This window comes from Crocuta crocuta, unplaced genomic scaffold (assembly GCF_008692635.1).
Source record: "Crocuta crocuta isolate KB4526 unplaced genomic scaffold, BGI_CrCroc_1.0 scaffold102, whole genome shotgun sequence".
Lineage (NCBI taxonomy): Eukaryota > Metazoa > Chordata > Mammalia > Carnivora > Hyaenidae > Crocuta > Crocuta crocuta.
The window spans coordinates 14,105,719-14,132,746 of NW_027530019.1; the positions used below are offsets into that span (position 1 = coordinate 14,105,719).

At 39.2% G+C, this 27,028-nt stretch overlaps 1 long non-coding RNA gene across 12 annotated transcripts in view; it reads left to right on the forward strand.

Moving 5' to 3' along the window:
* The window catches only part of LOC144231987 (uncharacterized), an 807,055-nt gene that overhangs the window by 419,557 nt on the left and 360,470 nt on the right, over positions 1-27,028 (forward strand). For all 12 annotated transcript variants that reach the window (XR_013335260.1, XR_013335265.1, XR_013335267.1 and 9 more), the window contains one exon: positions 22,365-22,482. This is a non-coding gene — a long non-coding RNA (uncharacterized LOC144231987). The remainder of the gene's footprint in view (positions 1-22,364; positions 22,483-27,028) is intronic.

Below are 27,028 nucleotides of genomic sequence, written 5' to 3' on the forward strand. Positions count from 1 at the left end.
TACATATGTAATTTATTGTTTTACATTTTTTGTTTTTGTTTAAATCCAATTTAGTTAACACACAGTGTAATAATGATTTCAGGAGTAGAATTTAGTGATTCATCACTTACATATAACACCCAGTGCTCATCCCAAGCGCCCTCCTTAATGCCCATCACCCATTTAGCCCATTCTCCCACTCAACACCCTTCTAGCAACCCTCACTTTGTTCTATGTTTTTAAGGGTCTCATGATTTGCCTCTCTCTCTGTTTTTACCTTATTTTTTCCTTCTCTTCCCTTAGGTTCATCTGTTTTGTTTCTTAAATTCCACGTATGAGTGAAATCATATGATATTTATCTTTCTCTGACTGACTTATTTCACTTAGTAATGTATTTAGTTCCGTTCATGTTGCTACAAATTTCTGCCCATTTTTAATTGGTTTATTTGAATTTGGGGTGTTGAGTTGTACAAATTCTTTACATATTTTGGACTGACTCTTTTCAAATATGTTATTTGTAAATATCTTCTCCCATTCAGTAAGTTGTCCTTTAGTTTTGATGGTTGTTTCCTTTGCTGTGTAGAAGCTTTTTATTTTGATGTAGTCCCAATAGTTTATTTTTGCTTTTGTTTCCCTTGCCTCAGGAGACATATCTAGAAAAATGTTGCTATGGCTAGCGTCAGGGAAATTGCTACCTGTGCTCTCTTTTATGATCTTTATGGTTTCAGGTCTCACATTTGGGTCTTTAATTCATTTTGAGTTTATTTTTGTGTCTGATGTAGGAAAGTAGTGTAGTTTCATTCTTTTGCATGTAGCTGAGCAGTTTTCCCAGCACATTTGTTGAAAAGACTGTCTTTTCCCTATTAGATGTCCTTTCCTTGTTTGTCAAAGATTAATTGACCATATAATGGGTGTATTTCTGGGTTTTCAATTCTGTTCTGTTAATCTGTGTGTCCATTTTTGTGCCAGTACTAAACTGTTCTGATTACTCCAGCTTTGTAGTATAACTTTAAATCTGGAATTGTGGTATCTCCAGTTTTGCTTTTCTTTTTCAAGATTTCTTGGGTATTCACATACTTGTATGTGGTTCCATACACATTTTAGATGGTTTGTTCTATTTTGTAAAAAATGTTATTGGAATTTTGATAGGGATTGCTTCAAATCTGTAGATTGCTTTGGTTAGTATGGACATTTTAACATTACTTGTTCTTTCAGTCCGTGAGCATGGAGTATCTTTTCATTTGTTTGTGTCATCTTCAATTTCTTTCATCAAGTTTCATAGGTTTTTAAATTTTTTTAATGTTTATTTACTTTGGAGAGAGAGAGAAGGAGAGAGAGAGGGAGAGGGAGAGAGAGAGAGAAAGAGTGAGAGAGGGAGAGAGAGAGAGAGAGGGAGAGGGAGAGAGAGAGAGAGAATGAGAGAGAGAGAGAGTATGCGCAAGCAGGAGAGGGACACAGAGAGAGAGAGGGAGACACAGAATCTAAAGCAGGCTCCAGGCTCTGAGCTTTCAGCACAGAGCCCTGTGTGGGACTTGAACTCATAAACTGTGAGATCATGACCTGAACTGAAGTCAGATGCTTAACCAACTGAGCCACCCAGGCACCTCAATGTTTTATAGTTTTTAAATACCCTGGCAAACTGTTCAGTACATGCTATTATGTAAATGCAGTGGAATCTTATGGTTCATACCCTGGTCTTAGAGACCTGTAGTCCTCGGTTCTGGTCATGTTACTTAGTACTCTCCAAAGCCTCAATTTTACTATATGTAAAATTGCCATAATGATAAAATCTGCCTCTAAGATTATTATAATAATTAAATGACATTGCATGTAAAGCAGGTCGCATCCTGCCTGATACATAATGAATGCTCAGTACATTTTATCTATAATGATTTATTGTTGTTATGTTTTTATTATTACCACATGTGGCTTGACCAAGATCATATGATGGCAACTTGATAGTTTGTGTATGTCTGGGCTTCCTCAGGAAGTTTCTCTGTATCTACCTCTTTCATATGTAGTGTATACTGAGAACAGTCACGATTCTGTATTTTGTATGTTGTTGCATCTGTTTAAAGAGGCTCTTCAAGGATGTCCTTGAAGTTGTCTGTAGATATGTATTAAATACTTAGCAGTGTACATACCATAAAAACTTTGGCATCTGCCACTCAAAACTCCTAAGATGCAGGCTCTCCACTTATCACGCCAGGGAAATAGCATTATGTTGCTATCCAAAGAGATGCTGGGAAAATGTCTTAAAGTGTAGATATATTTTGTTTGCTTCTCTTCCTTAATAATTTCTTGCCTCAATGACTTATTGTGGAGCCATCTGATGTCGCAAGTGACACTAGCTAATTTCTTTATTTTCTCTTGCACACTCAGCATATAGTTTATTTCACCACTGCCTTACTGTTTGAGACAGCTGGAAGTATAATTGATGTGTTATTTTCTGTAACAGCATTCCAGTTCTGCAGAAATTCCACCTCATCTATCCCTTTTAAGATTTGCATGCCACTTTTCCCACAAAGTACTGGCTATCAACTCCTTGTCTTGGTTGTAGGGAGGGCATTATGGAACACAGACTCAACAATAACTAATTTCCAAGGGTAAAAATATGGGCAAAACATTAAACAATCCAAATTTATTGCAAACTATAACCAATCTCTGCTGGCACATAAAGTGATTTTGTTGAGGTAATTATCATATTAGTTAAGAACAATAAATAACCCCTAGTTTAAGTGATAGGTTGTTACAGTAAGTAAATAAATGAATAATGAATAAATAAATGGATGGATAAATGAATGAATAAATAAACAAATATGAATGAACTCAAATAATTTTGAGAGGAGAGAGTTGGCTAAGTTCTAAAATGTGGACTAAAACTCACAACTGAACTACTAACAAAGTTTCTAAAACATTAACCCATCCACATGAGATGTCACTACACAATTTAGGATTTGAAGGTTATTGGTTCAGGATATCAGCTTTCAATTTAGTCTTTCTAGAATTCAAGATAAGCATGTTGTCTTATTAATAGGACAGAAGACTCAAGGACTATATCTGTGGCATACATATTGTCATTTAGAAGTATTCTTAAGAAGTCTATATATTTTATAGATCCACATTTTATTTATTATATTTATTTTTTATGAATATAATTTATTGTCAGTTGGCTTACATCCAACACCTAGTGCTCATAGATCCACATTTTAAAGGCATGACTATGAAAGAAGCAAGGATTTTCTGATTCTCAGCAAACATCAATGTTTCTGCCATTTTTATAAAATGCTGCTGTATGAATGTACACTTTTCATTTCCTTTTTAAACTTTGTATCTTTTAAACCATTTTAAATGTTCATTTACTTATTTTGAGGGGCAGAGAGAGAAAGAGAGTAGGGGAGGGGCAAAGAGAGAGGAGAGAGAGCGTTCTCAGCAAGCTCCTCACTGTCAGCGCAGAGCCTGATGCAGGGCTCAAACCCACAAAGCATGAGACCGTGACCCAAGCCTAAACCAAGAATCAGATGCTTAACCAACTTAGCCACTCAGGTGGCTTTAATTTTGTATTTTTAAGCCACTTTAATGAGGTATAACTGACACACAAAGAGCTGTTCATATTTGATATATGCATCTTCATGAGTTTGGAGATAAATAAACACTCCTGAAGCCATCACCACAATCTATACCATAAACATATCTGTTTCCTCCCAGTCTCTTTATGTACTATTGATTTTTTTGTGCTAAGAACATTTAACAGAAGACCTTCCCTCTTTGTCAGCTTTGAATTGTATGTAACAGTTTTATTAACTATATGCCTAAACTATTCAATAGGTCTCTAGAACTTACTCATTTGGATGACATCTTTTAAACACAAGTGCACTAATATATTTAATTAACCTGTTTTGAATTATTGTTAAAGTACTGAGTACTGTGTTAAAATCTAATAATCTAGAGAACACAGATGTAAGCCCTTTCTTTGAGTTATAACTCTATCATTAATCCCATTCCTCGTTATTCCCTTCTTCAATCCCATTCCTAATTCAACTGTACTTTTTTTAAACAATTTCTGCCATACTTTTCATTTTATTTTAATTTTTAAAACTTTTTACAAAATTGTTTATTTAAATCCAAGTTAGTTAACGTACAGTGTGGTATTGGTTTTAGGAGTAAACCAATGATTCATCGCTTCCATGCAACACCCAGTGCTCATTCCAACAGGTGCCTTCCTTACTACCCATCATCAATTTAACCCATTACCCCACCCATCTCCCCACCAGCAGTGTGTTCCATATATTTTAGAGTCTCTTATGGTTTGCTTCCCTGTCTGTTTTTATTTTATTTTCCCTTCCCTTCCCATGTGTTCATCTGTTTTGTTTCTTAAATTCCACATGAGTGAAATCATATGATTTTCGACTTTCTCTGACTTATTTTGCTTAGTATAATACATTCTAGTTCTATCCATGTTGTTGCAAATAGCAAGATTTCATTCTTGTTGATCATCGAATAATATTCCATTGTATATATACCACATCTTCTTTATCCATTCGTCATTTGGTACACATTTGGGCTCTTTCCATATTTTGGCTATTATTGATAGCACTGCGATAAACATTGGGATGCATGTGCCCTTTAAATCAGCATGTTTTTAGCCTATGGATAAATACCTAGTAGTGTAGTTGCTGGGTCATAGGATAGTTCTATTTTTAATTTTTTGAGGAACCTTCATACTGTTCTTCAGAGTGGCTACATACACCAGTTTGCATTCCTACCGGCAGTGCAAGAGGGTTCCCATTTCTCCACATCCTCACCAGTATCTGTTGTTTCCTGAGTTGTTAATGTTAGCCATTCTGACTGGTGTGAGGTGGTATCTCATTGTGGTTTTGATTTGTATTTCCCTGATAATGAGTGATGTTGAGCATCTTTTTGTGTGTCTGTTAGCCATCTGGTTATCAGCCCTACTATTAATATGGCACACAAGTCCTACTGAGTGTTGGCTTCCCTCTCAGAGTGAAGCTTCTAATTTTCTTCAGTCTCCTCTTTTCCAAGTCATTTGTTACCTCCTCTGTCTTCTCCCATCACTGTTAAAGTATCTTTGGTCTGCTGCTTCTTTTCTTTTCAATATAATTTATTGTCATATTGGCTAACATACAGTATATACAGTGTGCTCTTGGTTTTGGGGGTAGATTACTATGATTCATCACTTAAATACAACACCCAGTGCTCATCCCAACAAGTGCCCTCTTTGTTTCCTATCACCCATTTTCCCCTCTCCCCCACTGCCCCCATAAACCCTCCATTTGTTCTCTGTATTTGAGAGTTTCTTATGGGTTGCCTCCCTCCCTCTCTGTAACTATTTTTCCCCTCCCTTCCCTCATGGTCCTCTGTTAAGTTTTTCAAGTTCCACATATGAGTGAAAACATGTATCTGTCTTTCTTAACTGACTTACTTCACTTAGCTTAATACCTTCCAATTATACCCACGTTGTTACAAATGGCAGGATTTCATTCTTTCTCATTGCCAAGTAGTATTCCATTGTATATATAAACCACATCTTCTTTATCCATTCATCAGTTGATGGACATTTAGGCTCCTTCCATAATTTGGCTATTGTTGAAAGCACTACTGTAAACATTGGGGTACATGTGCCCCTATGAATCAGGACTCCTATATCCTTTGAATAAATTCCTAGTAGTGCTATTGCTGGGTTGTAGTGTGGTTCTATTTTTAATATTTTGAGGAAGCTCCACACTGTTTTCCAGAGCGGCTGCACCAGTTTGCATTCCCACCAACAGTGCACGAGGATTCCTGTTTCTCCACATCCTCACCAGGGTCAGTTGTTTGCTGAGTTGTTAATTTTAGCCACTCTGACAGGTGTGAGGTGGTATCTCATTGTGGTTTTGGTTTGTATATCCCTCATGATGAATGATGTTGAGCATCTTTTCATGTGTCTGTTGGCCATCTGGATGTCTTCTTTGACAAAGTATCTGTTCATGTCTTCTCATTTCTTCAATGGATTTTTTGTTTTTTTTAGGTGTTGAGTTTGCTGCTTCTCTAATATTAATCTCTGTCACATCTATTTTCTAACAACTGCCCTTTCTATCTCTCTTCTTAACTTTTCTTCCTGTTGTATTCATCTCTCCTTTCCCCTTCACAACACTGCCTCCTCTTGGTGTGAGTAGTGTGGTGTGGCTTCTGTAGCCAATGCCTGTTGCTAGCAATCTAGAGATCTTTTTTCTTTTGAAGTTAGCATAATGAGCATTAACATCATATTTTGTTTCTAATATTTGTCCCATGCACTGTTTTTGTCATAAGAGCTGATCTGTGGCTCTGATTAAAACAGACTCAGGATTTGGATTTGTTGAAGTTACTAGAAATCAGAGTGAGGCATTATATGTAACCAAGAGAAATGATACCAGATTATTTATCAAAATTCACATATTAATTATAACACTGTGGGAAATGTTACTTGGCTTCTATGTAAAAAAGATTATTTTTCTCTTTTGGGTTTTCTAATACCCAATCTAAGCCATTCTAGAGGGATCACTAAATGTTTTCTTTTTTCATACTTCATCATACACATAAGCACACACACACACTAACTCCCTCCCTCACACACTCCAATGCAGAGACGTAGAGAAGAATAGAGTGGGTAGAAACAAATAATAACAGGGGCGCCTGGGTAGCTCAGTCAGTTAAGCGTCTGCCTTCTGCTCAGGTCATGGTCTCACGGTTCGTGGGTTTGAGCCCTGCATCGGGCTCTGTGCTGACAGCTAGCTCAGAGCCTGGAGCCTGCTTCAGATTCTGTGTCTCCCTCTCTCTCTGACCCTCTCCTGCTCATGCGTGCTCTCTCTCTCAGAAATAAATAAAACATTTTTTAACAAAGAAACAAATAATAACAGGAAATATCTGTTATGAAGAAAGGAGAGATAAACCAGGTACATTACTAAATTATATATTATTTTGCAAAAAAATCATTTTTTTCCCTAAAAGTTCTTGCCCATTTGTGTGTAACTGCCGGCTGCTGCATTGCATGGACTCTCTATTTGCCTCCATTTGCTTTTCTGTGCATTTATTTTCATATGTCCAATTGGTTTTTATGGAGTCTTACTGTTTAGATCTCCATTTCCTTTGTTTTCATGATTCTCCAGAGATTTCCATTTTAACATTTGGTTCTATAATTATTCTCCAACAAATAGTAAGCTATTAGATATTATATACTTATATGTCCGTGATGGGTATGATGGATTCACTTTAATGCCTTTATCTGGTTTGTCTTGAAGACATTTAAAGTGTAATTCTTTAGAAGGCACTTTTTAATGCCAAAAGACATCCAGTGTACTTTGAAAGGTTATTAGGAGCAAAGACAAATGGAAAGTTTATGTTATAAAACAACTTGTAGATACTTAATAAAAGCAAAACAAAACAACAGTTGGTAGAGTGAATGCCAAGTGGTCCCTGTCTATTCGGCATCGTCTCTGCTTGTGTAAAAGCATTATTGTTTGCAGTGTATAGTCAGTCAGACTCTTTACAATAGCTTAAAATAAATATCTAGGCCACTTTAGAAACATGTTTGCCTGGAGAAGATCACCATCAAAAGAAAAAAATCTAAGGGGCGCCTGGGTGGCTTAGTCAGTTAAGCGTCTGACTTCAGCTCAGGTCATGCACAGTTTGTGAGTTTGAGCCCCACATCAGGTTCTGTGCTGACAGCTCAGAGCCTGGAGCCTGCTTTGGATTCTTTGTCTCCCTCTCTCTCTGCTCCTCTGGTTGTGTTCGTTCATCTCTCTTTCAAAGATAAATAAACTTTAAAAAAATTTTTACAAAAAGAGAAAAAGTCTAAAAGAAGAGATTTGTGAGACTCTAAATGTAAACATGTGACTCTCTTGATTACATAATATCATTCTTTTGACTAGATGTAGCTATCTGGAAAGCATGTCTCTAGTTAAATAAGTTTGGTCAAATAAATTAGACCTCAGTATAATCTCTTTTCTGGGGAAAGAGTAAAGTAAATATTTCCAGTGAACTTCTCTGTGTATATATTTTTCACTTTTCAGATGCTTTATTTTGTAACCAGTGCTTTTCAATCAAGGCATCAGGATCACCTGGGGAGATCTTAAAGTTACAGATTCCCAGGGTGTAACTCAATCTTGCTAACTCTGAACCTTCAGGTAGGACCTGAAAATGGCTGTTTCAACTTGTTGCCAGAGAAAATTCTTATGGAGCCATCCAAATGTCGGTCCTAAGGATTTAGAATTAATGAACGGACCCTGAAGGAGATGTGCCGAAAGGCTAGAAAGGAAGATCATGAGGGCTTCTCTGTCCATATACTACTGTGCCATACCCCCAGCACACAAGCACATCCACACACCATGCAGAATACGTAAGTATGTGAGATGGTGTGTGTGCTTGAGCGGACAGGAACTGAGGTAAACTGGAAGGCTCCTGTCTGATAACTCCATTTACAGAAATAGCTGGGTATAAATATCCTGTCCCAAGTGGGTTTGACCTGCCAAAGCCCAGTTCACTTTTCCAGTTCAAGTCCTCAAAGGACACCGTACTTGGTGAGTTTGCTTTCCTTACAGAGTCCCTGGACTTTGGGTTTTATTAGGGTCCTTCTGTCCCCAGGACCTCCAGGGCCTGGCTCCTCCAACGGCATCAGTCACTCTCTGTTGTTTACCTTGCGTCTCCTTCTTTGAGACCTTTCCAGGCTCCTGCACTGAGAAGCACCCACTCCACTCGGGCAGACAACACCGGCTCACTGATAGGCCTCTCTGGGAAGCAGTCTGTATTCATGCATTGACATATGTGCTGCTGACAGTGAGAGTGAGTGTGCTCAGTCTTTTTTAACCAGCTGTGTTATCTGATTCTTTTTCCCAAAAAGGATGAAAAAAAAAAAACCAAAAACAAACAAACCCAGAGAGACTGCTGTTTGGACATTTGGTGTAAACAAAAGAGAAAGAGGAACATGAAAGCAGTAAGCTGTAGTTAGCTTGGAGAATCTCCCTTCTTTGGCTTTCGTTGTCAAGCATATTTTCTTTCTTTCTTTTTTTTTTTAAATACTTTTAATGTTTATTTATTTTTGAGAGAAAAAGAGAGATAGAGTGTGAGTGGGAGAGAGGCAGAGAGAGATAGACACAGAATCTGAAGCAGGCTCTAGGCTCTGAGGGGCTGTCAGCACAGAGCCTGACACAGGGCTTGAACTCACGAACTGTGAGATCACGACCTGAGCTGAAGTCAGACGCTCAACCGGCTGAGCCACCCAGGCGCCCCAAGCATATTTCTATTAAGCTTTTACGGGCCAGCCTTCCCAGTAGCCAGTGCTATGACCTCCTTTGTTGTCTTTTCTCCCCATTCAGGTGCTCTTCCAAACCTCGCTGACTTTTTGTCTTTAGGTCTCTGTTCCCTCTACTGAGGAGGAGGGTTAGAACCAACCTTGCCAATAAAAGTATTTAGCTCAAAATCCCTTCTGGATTTGCTTAGATGCAAGCATTTTAGCAGCAGCTCAGTGGAACCCATGTGATTTGTGAAAGGGCCCTCCAAACGATAGGGAGTGAGGGAGGTTGCCTGGGCAGGGGGCTGCTCTGGGTTAGGCAGGCTGCTGTCTACTGGCCAGTGAGCTGGAAGCCTCCAGCCAGAGCATCAGCTCTGTGAACGCACAGCATGGCTGGCCCGCCCACCGGTGACAGGACCTGTTCTCGTTTCACACGGTTGAAGGTAAACTATTACCTGGGGCTCCCAAGCCTGACCCCATCACTTTGGACAGATCTGAGAAGTGTTCTCTAATTTCTCATTTTAGACCCCTAAGAACATTTTAAATTGCCTGCACAATCAGTTTTGGCCCCCTGACTACAAAAGTAACTTTGGCATTCAATAGTTATATATTCTGTAGGCAAACTTGTACTGTGGTTTATAGATGTGGGGGAAGTAACACCTGTTATGCTATAATTTGTCAGGCAGCTGGGGCCAAGGCACGAGCTCTGGGTTCTACTGATACCGTGTCCTTACTGTAACCCGAGGGCTTCTCTGTTCGTTGTAGCAGCTCCTCCGGCACAAACCAAAAGATAGGCCTGTGGTATCTGAGGATTTCTCTGTAATCAAAACTGCAAAGCTGTTTCCAAATGCTTCTAAATTTTCAGATGAATAAGGAAATACTTAGTTATCCATATGGGCTATTTGGTTGCATGTAAATGGAAAGAAACTCATGTGCCTGACATTCTGAATTTACCTTAAAAAATTAGTTGTGTCAAAAAATAATAAAAATCAGTAAATAGCTAGATATATAGATAGATGAATAGTTGTGTCAAAGAGGTATGTTTACGTAGACTCCAGCGATATTCCGTTTCAAAGTATGTGTTCTGTGTGTGACCCTGAAACATGCCCTGGGTGTTTATCTCTTGTGCTCACCCATGTAAAGTCATCCCCCACTTCTCAGTGCACTAGTGTTTGAATAATTCAGTGCTCCTCTCCACTGGGTTTCGTCAACAATCAGTGGGTCAGATTCTGTTCATCTCTCTGCTGATCTCATGTGAAAGCCCACATAACACTTTCCCCTCCTTGACCTTCATTCTGGAAGTGGTCCACACTCATTAACTACTGGCGTATCCTTCTGTAGCATGCATAAAGCCCTGGGCCCAGTCACGGACAAGCATTTAATTACAGACCAGCCATCTGTTTAATATAAACTGCATCTGCCAGCAGCCTCTTGGCAGTCTCCGGAATGATTTTTCTAAAGGAAAATGAGAATTGTTCATCAAATGGGCAGCCGGGAAGAGACCTTCTTGAATCTTTCCCACTTTGACACCCTCAGGTCTTCTCAGGCCACATCCATGCTTGAAAAATAACAACAGTGGTACATGACTTCACCATTCAGAGAGAGTTAAATATTCTTTGGAAGTCAAAACAAGTGTNNNNTTTTTTTTTTTTTTTTTTAATTTATAGTAGCTTAGGCTTCAAAGGCAGTTGACTAAACAAATGACGTAAGGGACAAGAACTGACCAAATGTGGGTATGATTTCCCGTGTAGTAATCTGGCTATAATTTCATAGTCTGGAATCAGCATCGTATTGGCAAGGTAGAAAAAATACTAAAAGGCAGGACAATGGAGGTTGACCATTCTTCTTTTTTAATGACACTTGGCAAGTCAATGCTTACCTACTCCCAGAATCCTCTAGGAGAGCTGCCATGCCATAGCTCTCACAGAGACAGCGACTAAAGCCATTGTGGTAAGAGCCGTTCAGCTTCAGGACACAGCCACAACTGGACCAAGAATGAGCACCAAGGCTAGCAGCTGCGGCCTGTCCAGCACTTTATAATGTGGTTGGTACAAAAGATGAGCAGCCCTGAGCAGCTGTGCCAGTTTACATTTCCACCAAGAGTGTAGGAACAGGAGGAACTTAACAGAGGACTGTGGGGGAGGGGAAGGGGAAAATAGTTGGGGAGACGGAGGGAGGCAAACCATGAGAGATTCTTGAATACTGAGAAGAAACTGAGGGCTGATGGGGGTGCGGGAGAGGGGAAGGGGGGTGATGGGCATGGAAGAGGGCACTGGGTGTTATATGGAAACCAACTTGACAATAAACTATAAAACAAAATAAATAAATAAATAAAAGTATTCATTTGCAAAAAAAAAAAAAAGATGAGCAGCCCTAATCAGCCACTCCCCAAATTAGTGGCCACTCTACTTTTTTTAACTCTAAGATGCTCATTTCCATTATAGTATTTACATATCTGAAACTGGGATGTCACACCATCATATATGTATGTAGTGTGTTGGATTTCTTCCTTTCCCTACTTGGTCTTATTAAAATTATATAATATGTAGCCTGGGTGGCTCAGTCGGTTAAGCATCCAGCTTCGGCTCAGGTCATGATCTCATGGTTTGTGGGTTAGAGCCCCGCATTGGGCTCTGTGCTGACAGCTAGCTCAGAGCCTGGAGCCTGCTTCAGATTCTGTGTCTCCCTCTCTCTGCCCCTCCCCCGCTCACACTCTGTCTGTCTCTCTCTCAAAAATAAACATTTAAAAAATAAAATAAAATTATATAATATATAATCATATATGTAATTGTGTAATTAAAAAACACATATAATAATAGAATCAATGACATCTTGGAACCACAGTAATGCAGTAACTATAAGTGGGAACTGAAACCTAAAGGCCATGAGGAATTCTTTGAGATAGGACCACAGTAGAGAGTAAGCCAAAGCTAAATCACCAACAGAAAGTATGAGTAAACAGAGGAAGCGGCCAGTACAGAAAAAAATAAATAAATAAAGGATATACAGAGGCACACTGGCCACATGAGCCTTAGAAGAAATAGAGGGAATAATATCCAGTCTCTGAGTCCTTGCAACCAGTTTCTGGTCTTGAGGCTCCTCTAGTGAATTTTTGAAACATATAACCTGACAAGAACTGAGGAGAAGGTACATTTAATTAAGTCTCTTTTGTTTCTTAGCAAGATTCTGAGACACATATTCTCAAGGATAGATTCCTATGCCCAGACTAGCCTCTTGTTCTAAAAAGTGATTGGAAGCTTATGGTTCTGTTGATATTTTGATTGATAAAAAAGAGCATAAAGTTGAAGTTCATGGCTTGAGTCTTAGTAAAGAAATAGAAACTGAACACTTAAGAATGATCCTCTCTGCTATGGTTGGCCGATGTTGGGGTGGAAGATGGACTTCTGGATATGTTAATGTATATGATGACAGAATCTTTTGGCTCAAATAAGCTCTGTGATTGATTGTTCTCTTCCTGTGATGGAACTCTGTGGCTAACTCAATGAGGTAATTGAAGTTGAACCACACAGTGGTGTTCACAAGTTACTTTAGACAGTGGCCTGAATTGACTTTCTCTAATTACTGTACTGCAGCACCGGGTTAATTGCCTTACAACACATACCACATTTTGCTCTTATCTTATTTGTCTGCTTGGATATTGTCCCTCTCATTAAAATATCTGTCTTGTTCACCACTATATTTTCAGCATTAAAGTGGTACATCATGGATATTTAATGTATATTTATTACATATGGAAATGATCAGAAATTAGTGTAACCGGCTTATTGAACATTGGTAGAGAACAAGTAGAAAGCGATTTTATGGATTAATATGTGTAAAGCATTTTGAACACGGTAACCACTGTGTTAACTAAATAATGACTCTTGTGATTTCTCATGATTGCCTGTTTCAACTACCCTCTCTACTTGTTCTCACTACCTTAGATGAAACCTTGGACGGGTTCCTTAGATGTCCTGGTAACTCCTGTTTTGGCAGATGTCCAAGGCTGTCCCTCTCATTGATGTGTTTGTGGATTTTGTAAAATCCCCACCTCATCACTGGGACTCTCTCCTAGTTCCCATAGTTCCCTTGATTAAAACAATGCCTCTAGAGTGGTTATTTATTACCTGTTCTGCATTCCTGGTTCCTGATCATTGCATCCTCTGTTGGGATCATTTCACCATCCAGACAAGCTTCTTGGCCTCTCTCTCAGTATGACCAAAATGCGATTTTCTTCTCAGAGTACATGTCTGGAACATGGAGAGTATCAAATTAGAAGGGCAGGCTGTTCCCATGGGCAGCCGCTTCTACTCACTATAAGAGTAGCCACAGCCCCAACCTCTCACATTTAGAAATTCCCAAGTTAATGTTGGATACAGTTCCTACACACTCAGACTCTAAGGGATACATGTCAAGTTTTGCACATGGTTCTCTTCAGGCTTCTCTTCAGTTAACTTGAGAGAAAGAACTCTCCTTCCCATCCCCACAAGAGGGATTGACATCACAGCACACCTTAAACCTTTCCTTGGCATTCTCCTTTACTGACCTCTTCAACCTCTCCCATGTAGCTAAGGGATGGGTGATGGGCTAATGTTGGTAGAACTGATTTTATGATCTATTAGTTTGGTCTGCATTGATGGTCTAGCACCTGACTCTAGAACATGGGAAAATGGGGTACCTAGCACTTCTTTTATTATTCTTGGTCTTTGTATCATTTAAAAAGCTTGGAAACAAAGAGTCCCATCTTGTTACACAAGTATAGATAAAAGTTACAATTCCTATAAAGTCTTATTATACAGAAATCTACAATCAGAGCCTTATTAATACAGCACTATCAAAGCCTTATTTGTTAAATTAAGAACTTTTCTCTGTTTCAAGTCCCAAACCTAGAAAGGATCATGATTTAAGAAGGGTGCGAAGCTAAGGTACAGTAGAATTTGAGTATTTCTTTGCAACTAACATTAGTAAAAATGACCCCAATTTGAAGGATGAGCTCTGTACTCCTGGTTTATAAACATGTGGCTGGTAGAAACTTGGAAAACCTAATTTAAATATCATGAGGAAAGGCTGTTAGAATTTATTGGTGGTGACCATTCATATTATACCATTCCTCACCTTTTTTTTTTTAATGTTTATTTTTGAGACAGGGAGAGACAGAGTATGAGGAGGAGAGGGGCAGAGAGAGAGGGAGACACAGAATCTGAAACAGGCTCCAGGCTCTGAGCTGTCAGCACAGAACCCAGTGCAGGGCTCGAACCCACAATCTGTGAGATCATGACCTGAGCCAAAGTCCGACACTTAACCGACTGAGCCACCCAGGCGCCCCTACCATTCTTCACTCTTAGCCTTTACCAATAATTTTTCTAAAAGCTTGCCTGCCTGCCTATCTTTTCTTAGGTGAGAGAGAGAATGCTAACTGGGTAATACTTTTTCCTTTTAAACTAATAAGTGAAAAATCAGGCTTTTTACATTCAAGTCTCCTTGGATTTAATCAACACCAATTAAATTTTAGTTAAGTTCAGGTAAGTTGACTCTGGCTTAGCCTAAAGAATATAGAGTGTCTTGTAGGGATATCTGACTAAGATTTGGAATTGTTGGCTCTGAATTGGGTTTGGGTGCATTGTGCCTAAAGCGCCCACGTGAAGGTTTGTGCACAGATACTTGGGAGGTCAACGAGAAAGAACACTGGGAGAGGTATATTCTGGTGCCTCACAGAGTCCTGGGAATGGGAAAACACTTCCATTTGAGCCATCATGAGGACTGAAAGGAACACAGAGCTCGGTTGGCGGTTTGAGTAGTGGGAAGCAGCCCCTAAAGTTAGCCAGGATTCTTCTGCAGGTGTGCTGCTGATAGACAGAGTGAGAGCTCAGTGAGTGCAGCCCTTGCCTGGGGATCTGGGGGACCATGAGCAGAAGCCCAGCAGAGACAGCAGCATGTGGAGAGCCGGCCTGAACATGTGTGAACCCGGACATGCCTTGGTAGGGACCAAGTTCGTAACAATGACATGATTGAAGGCAACAAGTCTGTAGAATTTGAGTCACAACTCCAGTGTGAGTTAGACGTACCCTATAGGCTGATGGACAAAAGAGCATTCAGGTTGTATGAAGCTCTAGATCCACAGCGCTGAAGACCAGACCCTAACAAGGTATCTTGTCAACTGCTGGGAAAAAAAACCCCAAAAAACAAACAAACCAAAAAAACCCTATCGATTTCAGCCTGATCTTAGCAAGGTCAAGTTTAAGGGAAAATTGGATTCTGTTTTTAAACCCATTTTCCTTTCTCAAAAATCCTAGATAAAGCTATTTTCTGATAATTAATATTTGTAATTTAATAGAAGGTTCAAAAAAACCAAAAAGCCCTGAGAAAACTAGAGCTATACCAGTGAAATGAAAGCATCTCAGCATCTCTCCTGAGAGGCCAACATACAAGAAATTCCCTATTATGGGAGCCAGGAGGAAGGAGGAAGTTTGGGCACAAGTCCAGAGCTGTCTCTGGATTAAGTAAAATGGGCCTCAGTAGGTTCCCAGCATCGAGGTGCTAAAAGCTACAAAACTGAGTCATGCGTTTGTACATCATCAAAGATAAACAGTTAGCAAATGAATCAAAATTCTTAAGCCACTGAGGTAAAAGAGCAGTTTCTGAGCTAATACTATGTCTAGGCAAGCTTTTGGGTTTGGGATGGGTTCCATCCTCATCAGCCTGCTTTAGGTGGCAGACTACACAACTGTCAGCTGAGAGGGGCACAGGAAGGGACAGCCCGGAATGGGCTCTCTGCTGTGGGAAGAGGTTCCTTCTTCCAGTTGGATCAGTGTGAGTGGCAAATGGTAAGCAACAGAGACGTGTCTCCTTGCCCCCTCTCTTCTGACAGCCTGCTTTCGACAGGGTTTTCAGCCAACAGATGCCGTAGGCATTGACTAATTATCAGTTTGATCAGAGTCCTGTCCCAACGGGTCTGTTAAACTCTTCTGCTGCCAGATTTCCAAAGATACTTTTTTTGAATTGTAACATACAACAGTTTTTAGGGATATAATTCACATGCCATACAATTCACCCATTTACAATACATTATGTCTCAGTACATTCATAGAGTTGTGAAACCATAATCAATTTAGAGCACTTTCATCATGCCAGAGAGAAATCCCAACCTATTAGCAGTCAATTTCCATTTCTCCTGAACCCCCACAGCCTCTGGCAACCACTAGTCTTCGTTCTGTCCTTATGAACTTGCCTACTTGACATTTCATTAAAATGGGATCATACAGTAAGTGATATCATACAAAACATGGTGCTGTCTGTGATTCCTTTCTTTCACTAGCATAACGAGCGTTCACCCCTGTAGGTAAATGTACTTCATTCTTTTTTATGCTTAAATAGCCTGTTGTGTGGATAATATCACACATTGCTTTTCCATTCACCAGTTGATAGACCCTTAGGTTATTTCCACTTGTTTGAGTGTTAGGAATAATGCTGCTGTGGGCATTTGCTTACAAGTGTTTTATGTGGACATTTGTTTTCATTTCTCTTGGCTATACTCCTGGGAGTGGAATTGCTAGGTCATCTGGTAATTTATGTTTAAGCTTTTGAAGAACCGCTGCACTATTTTCCAAAGCAACTGCACCATTCTAAATTTCTACCAGAAGTAGATGAGGGTTGTGATTTCTTCACATCATAACTAACACTTGTTATTATCTGTCTTTTTTATTATAGTTATCCTAATGGGTGTGAAGTGGTATCTTATGCAGTTGTTATTTGCATGTCTCTGATGGCTAATGGTGTCAAGCGTCTTTCCATGTACTTTTTGGCCACTTGTATTTCTTTGGAAACTGTCTCTTCATATCCTTCCAAAGATGCTCTTAAGTGCAAGAAAATGTTTACAAGGGTTTTGAACCTTGTGCCTGATCATGGCAGGGACATACCATGAAATTCATCCCGGGAACAGGACCTGTGAATGATTCGGGCTACAGCACAGCTAAGATGAGATGGACAGAAGAATGTGGTCATGAAACTGAAGAATCAGAAGCTGAGGAATAGCTTCTAAAACACTGTGATGACCATTTGTATGTCTATAGTGAGGCTGTGGTTCCCAGTTGTTCAGTCAAATACTAATCTGGATGCTACTGTGGAGGCATTTTGTAGTGTGCCTAACATCTACAGTTGTCTCAAGGATGTATAAAAGGAGGTTATCCTAGAGAATCTGGATGGGTATAACTCAATCATGTAAAAGGTTTTAAAAGTAGAACTGATGTTTCCCTGAAGAAGAAGTTTCACATAGATATGTGGAACTATGGACTATAGCTTTGACCCATGAAGATATCCATTCTGCCCTGCCTTACGCCTACCCCATGGATTTTGGACTTGCCTAGCCAGCCCCCACAATCACAAAATGTGAAAGCCACAGTCATGTAATGTGTAAGCCAATTCCTTGATATACAGAGATAGATAGATATAGACATAGGTTTCCTACTGGTTCTCTTCCTTTGCTAAAGCTGTGACTGATATAAATACCAAGGAGCTTCTGAGATAACCACAAGGGTTTCTTGTTCTCCTTGGTTCAGGAAGATATAGGAAGTGTGAATGGTGGAAAATACTGTCTTTAAGCAGGTCTCATTCTAAGAAAAATTGTGAATTTGGTTACACCTCTCTTTGATGTCCTTCCCTTTCAGATCACAGGTATTTCTCTGCCATATTTCTACCTCCTTATCATTCAGTGATGGCAGTTAATATCATATTATATGGCCTCTATTATTTCTTTCAGACATTTCTCAGCCTTATTTCCAGAGCTGAAATATTTACTATCTTCTGAAATCACTTACATTCCACCCCATTAAAAACAACTCTGTTTCATAGAAATTTTTCTTAATATTGAGATGAAATCTTCTTCAGCTATGTTAAACCTATAGCTCATAACTTAGAGTCATAACTCCTTAATGTGTGGTTGTGTACGTACGTACTATTATGGGTGGGTTCAAAAGGATTATGTGACTCACAAATTTTAAGACTTAAAAATTTGCTCTTAATTATTCTCATGTTAGAGATGTGTCTTAGACTAGCTCTTTTTGAAACTGAAACTTCATGAAGAAAGTGGGGTATGGTGGTAGATGGGGCTGAACCTCTGTAATCTGGCTGGGAAGTAGTAGAGGATGACACGAAGGCTGGGTGACTTTGACTGGTTCCTAATTAGGCTTATTAGTCCTTTAATATCTTCAAAGTCTTGTTCCAGAGATCTTGGCTTTGGCAAAGTATGATGCATTCTTAAATTTTCAGCCCACATGGCTTTGAAAGGAAACTCTTTTGGGGGTGGGGGGATGTTTCTGATCCCCTTACACTTACCTCATCAAAGTGTGTTTTCACTCTGCCTATTTGATGTCTGAGAGGCCTCATTAGGAGCTCATTTTATTAGCCCTGTTAAAAGAGTTCGTTTCCTGTGGAGACTGGAAGTTACATTTTGCAGTATGTATGCTTCTAAGGTCTCTCCAGAACCTAGACAGATTTGGAACTCTAGTCTCCGACACTCCACATACAAACTCTCCAAGTTGCTCCCCAGTGCTCTTGGGAAATCAGTTCACACCTGGGGTTCGGACTCTTGGCATACTCAGTTTATAAGGCTCTTCTTTTCATGAGGTCAGGAGAGTGATTCTATGTGTGGCATTTATAAGAGGTGCTTTTGGTAACCTTGAATTCTCTGTCACCTTTTTAAAGGGCTCTAAAAAAAGACTGTAGTCTAATAGGTCATTGGACCAGCTCAATAACTTCCTGGCACTCTTGGCTCCTTCTTCAGAAAAGAGAAATGTTGGGAAACCAAAGCCATTGAAATATTCATGCCTTTTCACTTAAAAATGGGGAAAATGAGCCCTAGCCAGCTTCTCAGGAAGATCTAGGATCAAAGTGGTTAGCAATGTCATGGATTCTTCTTTATTCTGCTTTTTGAGGTCTGGTTGCTAGATCCTTCAGATCCACCTTGGAACCTAAAAAGGGTGGGGTCATCTTACACATCCCCTTGCATTTCTCTTCACTTCTTGGGCCTTTTCCCTAGGACCTTTCTTATAGAGTTTCCTCATCTTATGCGTAGCACCACTCCCTGGCACATCAGAGTCCTTAGCCAAATTGCATAAAAGGAGTCTTTCCTTTCAGAAGATGTGGAACGAGTAAACTTTTCCCACTCATACTTAATAGAAATAAAAAACAATTCTAGGTTTCATAGTAGAATATGCAGGGTGTTAGCAAATAAGAAATGTCCTACAACTGCAGAAACATGCTTGTCATGGACAGTAGTGAAGCCCGGAGACCAAAGTGTTTACCTCTAGAGCACCTGTCTTTTCCAAGTCTTCAAGTCAGCTCAGCTTCCGAGGGCTATCAGTTATTTCTTTGACTCCTGCCTGCTTTTACATCTTTGATTATTGTCATAGGAAAGTATATTACGGGAGATGGGGGATTAAAGGTTGGTATCGATTAGATTATTGTTTTCTACCCTTAGTCAAACCTTGGTATTATGACTCAAGAGAAGAGCAAAATAAACTCCCAACAGAACAGCTCTTCAACATTTGAAAGGAAGAGAACTAAAGTTTATCCTTCCATCTTGACTCATTCAGTGTCCCACATATTTTGCTTCATTTCCTGGCAGAACATAAAATTATCCTGAACTGGAATCTTTCATTGTGAGTAGGTCAGAATTCTCTGGACAAATAAGCTTCTCAAATCTTCTGTGCCTTCACAGGGTATGATCATTTATGAGCAAACGAAGTAACGCTTTTGTTATCTGCACCCAACAAAAATGGTCGTTCTACATAAGGTGATAAATGTAATCAATCCAATTTTTCAAGTCTTCCTCCAATTTTTCTTCCTCAAATTTATTTGTCTCCCGCTATAAAAAGTACCCAGAAGTAAAACTATGATTAAAAAATTTCCTCTCTGAGTTTATGAATTTATAGAAACTCTTGTGTGTTTGTGTCTGGGGCTCTCCTTCATATCTTCGCTATCATTTGGGCAGAGTCTTTACATATGCCTACAAACGGTCTAAAAAGCAATGGGTACTCAAAATGTATTTGTGGAATAGATACACATTCTCTTATGATGTTATATAGCAACAAGAAGCTGGCACTATAGGAGATACTTATTAATCTCAGGGTAATTGCTTGTATGAGTCAGTTAGAAAACATTTATTAAATGTCCCTCATGTTTTCAGAGAAGAAAAATAAACAGAAACGAAAGCTTTATATATTGATAGTGTTATTATTTTTAGAGCTAATTCTCTAAGTCCCTGTTTCTTTGCACCATGCTGTGTGTCCAGACTTTTCTTTTGATGACAACAGTAACAACAGCTGAGTATTTGTAGTCTGCTCAGTCATGATTGGTGTCTACACTGAGTCTCCCCCACCCACTCCCAGTGGTTAAAAATAATTGGAACTCAAGGTATTGGCAACAACCTGGGTTTTGCTAGCCAATGACTTTTCCCACATGATCCAATGGAAAAAGAATTTTCTGCATGAGAACAAAATACTCAAGTACAGTAAAAATGGCATCCTGATATGAGTTCTGCTTTTAATTTTCCGATATTATGAGGGTGTAAATAATTTGATAATTTTATAAAACTCAGGGAAATTGTCAAAATCTCCTCACAATTTAAGAGGGTAATAACTTGAAATCTAATATTTCTTCAGTGTTTTTCTGGCTTAGAGAGATGTTGAAGATCAGTTTCTTTACCTGTAAAGTGGAATTATGATAGATGAAGTAGAAGTCCATAGATGGTTCAAGAACTGTGGATCCTAGATTCCACTGAAAAGTGTGGTACAGATAATTGGTAGGGAAAATGAATGGAAGGATGAGAAGAGATCTGATATGATATTAGATGAAGTTTCCAGGAAGTGGTACCTCCCTGAAGAGTGGTGAGATGTGACACAAACAGATTGGGGACAAATATCCCCAAACCATAAATAATAATTACCCATAAAAGTAGAAGTGTTGAACTTAACTTACAGAAGAGGCTCTCACCAGGGGCAAAATTATTGGTACAAAACACTTCATGTCTCAGTAGCTGAAAATAACTATCTTCCTACTAGTTCCCTTGGAACATATCACATATTACCCCCAGCGTTCCATCAGACCAAAGTCTGTTGGATGTTTCCTTTAAGACCAACTGGATTGATTTGTAGCTGGTACTTAGTAGAAAATCAAGGATGAGAATGACTTACTAAGTTGACTAATTGACCAGACTAAATTCTTGTAGGTCCTAATATTTACAGCATGAAGGAGAATTATTGGCCTAATCATTATATAGATAATCGGCATGTGGACTTTCAAAAGTAGAAGATCCAGCTGTTTTCCAGGCAGAACAAAAATGGAAAGGAAAGTGAAGCAAAATTCCTTTTGCTTCATTCTTCTGCCTGTGTTCTTGTTGAAAACTATGGCCGTTTAATATCCCTTGGCCCATGTGTGGAAATCTTTACTAAGTATATTCACTGGGGAATTAACTCATTTCCACCTTACCAACTTCTCTTAGTACTTTAACATGTATTCCTTGAGTCTATCTTATATAAAATGCAAATTTATGTGATAACTACTTTGTTCCCAGAATCTTGTTATAACTTTATTCAGGCAAAAGGACTCTGTATAAGGTACAAATAAGTAAAATTGAATCATATGGTTTCTTGAGAGGAGTCCAAAGCAATATCACACTTTTAACAATACCCATATTTAAAGGACATGCACTAGGCCATCTAACAGAGTCCATTTGACAAGCTTGCTTCCAAATATAGCTTTTTTACAAGAGAAGTAGCAGCAAACAACTGGATGTTTTGGTCAGTTTTATCCAAAGAAATGGAAAGTTTGCTCCTTTTGAGGATTAATTGGGAAGTTAAGTATGAAATTGGATGCACAAACCTTCAGTACTGCTATTTGGGAACCTGAGTTAAACCATAAGAGAAATTCCCAAGTCCTTTTCTCAACTGATACTAATTGGCTTTGATTTCCCATGGTTCATGGAGGAAGCAAATTAACATACTAAGGAATAGCTCAAGTGTCCCATACATCTCCTTGTTTCATTTGGAATCATGAACTAGGATCCTGACTCATCTGAATATTGTCCAGGACACTGGAAAGATGGTTTACTTTTATTTTTTTGTAGACTTCTCTGTAACCAAAAGTACTCCCAGGACAACATCTCCATTCATGGACTCAGCATCTGTATTCGGCCATACCAGCTTGGTACTTCAGTTGAGCCAGTCAACATCACTGGTGTCAAGGTAACAAAATTATCTGCCAGATTGCTGTTAAACCCATGAGTTTATTGAATCCCAATGCCAAGTTTGTTCTTATTATTTTGTCCAGAATATCACAAACTAATTATATCAATCCTACTGTTTTTTTTAAGGCCTTCTTCAGGTCTTTTCTCCATATTCACCTCAGTGACAACTTTGATGATAACTGCTGCCTTTAAAAATCATTACATTTTTAAAAATCATTGACACAGACATGTATACTGTATATTTGTGAAACTTTTTAAGGTATATGCTTTATTTCTCATGATTTCTAAAATAGTTACTGGTTATAAATTGAGCACTATCTGTCACAGTCCCCCCGTCTCAGGGACTTTACTGTCTAGTGAGACTTCTCGGTGAAAACTACCAATAGTAAGTGATGCAAGTGCTTCTGTAAGGAGCAATGGTGTCTCAGCAGAGGGGCATCTGAAACATTGGAGACTCAGCAGCCTTGTGGGAGATATTAAGAGTCTCTCTGTGAGCCAAACAAATACAGTAAGGAGGAAGGGTATTTCAAAGATAAAAGAATGGACAGAGGCATGGGAATGTTTGAATGTATGGCACACACATACTTCAGAGAATGGCAGGTTGTTCACTCTGACTAAAGTCCATGTTGGGATCTTGGAGAAAGAACGAGATGTGACGAGAGTCAAGCCATTCTAAGGAGACTATACTTTTTTAGCAATTGAGAACCCCTGAAGGATTCTAAGCAGAGGAGTGATGCTATCATAGTTGGATGTTAGAGCTATGGTAAGTGCAGTACTGAGGGATGGTTTGGAGAGCAGTGAGGTCAACAGAAAACTACCCCAAATAGATGAGACTAAAAGTCAGTTAGGACCTGATCTAGAAAAATAGTTAATTCAGGGAAATGGCTTGCTAAAACACTGGCTATTGGGCATGGGACATGGAACGTCTTAGATGACTCAGGATTTCTGGTTTTTGTCATTGGATAATATGTGGTGCATGAAAATAAATAGGGAATAATGGATGAGGAAGGAGTCAGAGAAGAGATGAAGGAGGAGAAGAAAGCGTGGGAAGGCTTAGAAAATGAGTTCCGTTTCAAACATGGACTTTTTGGTATCAGTTTTTTATATCAAGTAGGATATAAAAAGTAAATCTCAAGAGAGAAGCCTGACTAGAGCTTTATGTTTATGAGTTGTGGCCAGAGAGATAATTAGAACCATGAAATTGAATAAGATTCCAAGTCAATGTAAAATGAGAAAATAGCCAAGGACTGAATTCTAGGGAATGCCATAATTTAAGCTGTGGACAGAGGAAAAGGATGGCAGAAGAGAGTGAAAGCTAGTCGCAGAGGCAGGTGGAAAATTGGATGACAGCGAGGTCCAAAACTCCATAGGAGAGAGTTAGGTGATGCATTAGTTTCCTAGGGTTGACATAACAAATGAGCACAAAGGTACGATAACAGAAATGTATTCTTTAAGAAGAGCTGGAGACTAGAAGTATGAAATCAAAGGATGGTCAGTACCGTGCTTCCTCTGCAGGCTCTAGGGAAGAATACTTTTTTTTTTTTGCTTCTTCCTAGCTTCTAGTGGCTCTTGAAAATCCTTAGTGTTTCTTATAGCTGTGTCACTCCAATCTCTGCCTCTCTCTTTTTATGACCTTCTCTTTGTGTGTTTCTAGGTCATCTCCTTTTCTTATAAAGAATAACAGTCTTTTGAGTTAGAGTCCACACTAATCCAGTATAATCTCATCCTTAACTAATTATATTCAAAGACTCTGTTTCCAAATAAGGTCATGTTTAAGGTTCCAAGTGGACATGAACTTGGGGGCGGGGGGGCAGGGATACCATTCAGCCCATTACAGTGCTCAAGGATTATATCATATCACCTTCACATGTCTATAAGATCCTTTGTATCCTTAACAGAAATAATAGCTTTTCTCTGGGAATTTCTCAGATCTATCAAGGAGAAGGTAAATTTATAGAAGAGAGGAAGGGAGTGGGGAGAGAGGGAGAGAGAGACAGAGAAGGGCCCTAGAAGGAGAAAGGAAGCAGAGTCAGTATTTATCCTTTAAATGTGTATCCCTAGGACACATTTAATTGCCCCCTCTTTCTTTGGAGCAGGAGCTATCTCTCTTGCCTATTTTACGAGTGAAATTTGTTACCATACATTTAGTGCTTTAGGAGCAGCACAATCAGATGTTATTATCTATTATCACCCTAGCAAGAGTTGGCTTGTCACAGCACCACTGCTTGAGGACATACAGGACCAAAGAGGTTAGTTACTCGGGGTAATTAAGTTTAGATAAATCTGAGCTGCGTGATTCTGTGTGCAGAATAAAGGCTAGAGAAAGCAGGAATCTAAGAGAGGAAGGTGGAATGATCTGCTGGCTGCTCAAATAAATGTTCAGTCAGACCCGCTGTTGTGATTTCTCTTGATGACAGGTGAGGCTATGTGAAAATAAGATGGTCACCTAAACATGTAGGGGACATGCTAGTGTTACTTGAAACAGTCTCTGAACCCCCAGGTGTTTACATAGGGCAAAATAGCAGCCTAAAAGCAGCTAGTAATATTTGAAATATTATATCTTGTACCAGCTGCCAGTTGGCAGTTAAACTCCAGGATTTGTGCATACATAGAAACAGAGATAAGGAGGGAATTACTGTGACTCTGGATCAAAATGGCTCCAGTCCTTGAAGGTATATGATTTAGTTACTGGTGCTAACTAGACTGATGTTCGCTAGCATCCATCTTGTAATACAGAAATGTGTCCTATATAGTGTCATTTATACTTAATGTATAAAGGAGTCAGCTTTTTAAATTAATCACAGAAGATCATGGTCATCATAGCTCCCACTTGTGATTCAGAAATCCCCAGTTTTTCATCATCAGGGAAATAAAAATCAAAGCCACAATGAGATACCACCTCACACCTGTCAGAAAGGCAAAAATTAACAACTTAGGAAAATTAGCAACACATATTGGTGAGGATATGGAGAAATGGAAACCTTCTTATGCTGCTGGTGGGAATGCAAACTGGTGCAGCCACTCTGGAAAACAGTATGGAGGTTCCTCAAAAAAATTAAAAATAGAGCTATCCTAGGACCTAGGAATTGAACTAGTAGGTATTTATCCAAAGGATACACGAATGTTGAATCAAAGGGGCACATGCATCTAGTTTTTATAGCAGCATTATCAGTAGTAGCCAAATTATAGAAAGACCACAAATGTCCATCAATGACAAATGGATAAAGATGTGGTAGATATATATAATGGAATATTACTCAGTGATCAAAAAGAATGAAATCTTGCCATTTGCAACAATTTGGATGGAACTAGCATGTATTATGCCAAATGAAATAAGTCAGAGAAAGGTAAATATCATATGATTTCATTCATGGAATTTAAGACACAAAGCAGATGAACATAGGGGAAGGGAAGAAAAAATAAGATAAAAAGAGAGAGGGAGGTAAACCATAAGAGACTGTTAAATTCAGAGAACAAACTGAAGGTTGCTGGAGGGGTGGTGGTTAGGGGGAATGGGCTAAATGGGTGATGGGCATTAATGAGGGCATTTGTTGAGATGAGCACTGGGTGATGAATCACTAAATTCTACTCCTGGAACCATTATTATACTACATGTTAACTAACTTGGATTTAAATGAGTGAAAGAGAGAGAAAGAAGGGAGGGAGGGAGGGAAAGAAAAGAGAAAGAAATACCCAGAGTTTGGAAAGATATACTAGGAGACTTGAAATTTTAACATTGGCATCTTTTTTCAGTTGTTTTTTAATGTTTTATGTATTTCTAGGAGAGAGAGAGAGAGACAGCGTGAGCAGGGGAGGGTCAGAGAGAGAGGAAGTCACAGACTAAAACAAGCTCCAAGCTCTGAGCTGGCAGTCAGCACAGAGCCCGATGCGGGGCTCGAACCCATGAAATGCGAGATCATGACCTAAGCAAAAGTCGGACACTTAACCGACTAAGCCACCCAGGCGCCCCCTTTTTTCAGTTTTTAAATCAGTAAGTGAAATAATTATTGTAGCATTTTTTCTTTTACTATTATAGCTTCAGAAGTCCTGAATGTATATTGAGTATGGAAATTGATCACAGGCAGTCAGGATGGAGGGTTCCTAACTTGGTCACAACTGAAATTGTTTGTCACTTTCCTCAGCATGCTAGGCCTTTATGGTTTTGAACATGATGATTCTTAATCATAAAGCACTGGTTAAAGATAGGAAAGCAAATAGAATTCTGATGTTCAGAATAGTTAATGAATGATTGGGGCACCTGAGTGGCTCATTCCGTGGAGTGTCTGACTCTTGATTTTGGCTCAGGTCATGATCACAGGGTTGTGGGATTGAGCCCCATGTTGGGCTCCATGCTGTGCGTGGAGCCTACTTAAGATTCTCTCACTCTGCCTCTCTCCCCTGCTTGCCCCTCTCTCTAAACTAAAATTAAAAAAAAAATAGTTAATGAATTACGTAACTTGAAAGGACAAAAATTATGAAATTCTGCCCCATATGATTGTCACTGGGTCTGTAGGTTCATTCCTCAAATAAAAAATCCCTATATA